The sequence below is a fragment of the Triticum aestivum genome, chromosome 5B (genome assembly GCF_018294505.1).
Source record: "Triticum aestivum cultivar Chinese Spring chromosome 5B, IWGSC CS RefSeq v2.1, whole genome shotgun sequence".
NCBI classification, from domain to species: Eukaryota; Viridiplantae; Streptophyta; class Magnoliopsida; order Poales; family Poaceae; genus Triticum; species Triticum aestivum.
Window position 1 is genome coordinate 704,873,483 of NC_057807.1, and position 2,599 is coordinate 704,876,081.

The window sequence follows — 2,599 nt, forward strand, 5'->3', positions numbered from 1 at the left end:
GGATAGAGAGGAGAGTGGGTGGTGAGATAGCTAGTTTTAGCAGTAGCGCGTTGCACGTGAAGGCGCTACTACTAAACTACCTAGCAGTAGCGCCCTTATATTTAATGCGCTGCTGCTATAAGTAGCTCCATGGCGGGGTCGTGGGAATTGTAGCAGTAGCGTGTCTTAGAGGTGGCGCGCTACTGCTACTTTTCTTTCAGCAACGAGTTCTGGTGAAGCGCGCTACTGATAAATTGCAGCAGCGCCTTGTTTTAAAACTCGCTGCTGGTAAGATCCTGTGTATAGGCTTTTCCCTAGTAGTGAGTTGATGATATGCTTTAGTGTAGAGTCTGATGACATGCTTAATTAGTGTAGAGTCCAATGACATGCTTACTGTCCGATCGATGATATGCTTTAGTGTGTAGCTAGAGTCCAATGATATATATGCTTACTGTAGAATCTGATCGATGATATGATTTAGTGTAGCTAGAGTCCAATGATATATATGCTTAGTGTAGAATCCGATGGATGGTATGCTTTAGCTCAGCTAGAGCCCAATGACATATATGCTTAGTGTAGAATCGAAGGAACTATTAATAGTGTAGAATGCATACTTATTAGTAGAATTCATGCTTAGCAGAAATGTAGTAATGTCTTTTCATAGTGTGAAATCTATACTTAGTAGAAATATATTTGCAAGAGTATGTGTGAGGCTACTTATTAATTGATATGTTTTTCTTATTCAGAAATTGCCAAACATCCTATCTGTGAGTTGTGGTATCGAGCCTGACGAAGAAGGCTCTGCTGGAATACGCCTTACCGCAAGGGCCTCTGTCACCACCTGCGTGTACGACATGGACACAGACAGTCGCACACACTTAATCTCGGTAGGGTAGAAGAGCTTCCTCGTTGGCAAGAATCTTCATGTTGGACATGCCATCCTAATTAATATCAGGAACACCCATCGCCAATGCTTGAGGATGATGATCGTCATTGATATCATCTAGAACTATATATGTGTGTAGCTGTTGAACCATATATATGCTACTATATGACACTATTATTAGTTCGCCATATGAGATGTATCCATGCATGTTGACTATATATGAGTACCTACAATGTTTGTGATATTGTGGTTATATTAAATCTGGTAGTAAATCTAGTATTGTGGTTAATGATATTGTTATATGAGTTCCTACTATTTGTGAATTTGCAGTTTATTGAAAAGGGTACTATTCTACAATATAGAAAGCAGAAAAAAACTGTTGAACAATACAACAGTAGTGGGGACACGAAAAGCACTACAGCTAAATAGTAGTAGCGCATGACAGAAGAGCGCTACTGATAAGGTGACTAGTAGTAGCGCCGGTATAGACCGCCCTACTACTACCAGTTAGCTGTAGCGCCGTAGTAGTAGCGCGACTGCCCGTACTACTGATAGCCATCAAGCCCGTGCCACTACTAGGGTTTCCCCTAGTATTGTTAGTTGCCCCTCATCCCACTGCACTTACTGAAAATATTGGTTATGAAATTCCTTCAGATATGATAGAACAACTGCTAGCTAATCATTATGCAGAAGATGGAACTGAATATCAGATGGTTCTTTTCACTAGTAGAAAAAGGGGCAAATATGAGAAACATTAGTACTCGTTTGCATATGAGCCGGCACTAATGTGTCCATTAGTGCCGGTTCAGATGACTAGGCGGGAGGAGATCTTTAGTACCGGTTCAATGCGAATCTTTAGTACCGGTTCGTGCCTCGAACCGGTACTAAAGGTGCTGGCCAGGCACCAGAATCTTTAGTACCGGTTCGTGCCACGAACCGGTACTAAAGAGGTTGTGGCAGGGCTTTTTTTAGTCCCACCTCGCTCCCCTAACAAGATTTTGACCACCTTAAATATGTTACTTCTCAAACTATCACAAGCATTTGGTCTTCACTGAACTCTATGTGTAGGATCTGTGGCTGCAATAGGAGTCTTCGACGGTTCTTAAATCGGTGGTAGATTCCTATTGACAATTTAGATTCTATACATAAAGATCATTGATGATCAATGTATTTTTGATGTACTTCTCTGTAGCAGTAGCACCTTTTGGCTGAAAGGTGGTACTGATCATCATTTCACCCGCATAGCATGTGCTAAAGAGTAGAGAGGGTCATGGCAAAAACTGGACGAACTACGTGTACAAACTGGACAATCTCTTTCGGAGTATTAGGGTTTCGGACGAGGACTCATCAGTTACACGGGCACTTCATTTTCTTTAACTTATTTGAACTCCAGACTTTTTTTGAGCCGGCATTATGCAACATTCGAAGCGACGTTACCAATTTCCAACATGTTCTGACATCATTTGCTGTTTTTCAGTCAATGATTTTTTATATACGAGCTAAATGACCGTGAACATGAACATCACTACAAAACAAACTCTGAAAATGTTGAAGGTATCATCATTTCACCCGCATAGCATGTGCGAAAGAGTAGAGAGGGTCACGGCAAAAGCTGGACGAACTACGTGTACAAACTGGACAATCTCTTTCGGAGTATCAGGGTTTCGAACGAGAACTCATCAGTTACACGGGCACTTCATTTTTTAACTTATTTGAACTCCAGACTTTTTTTGA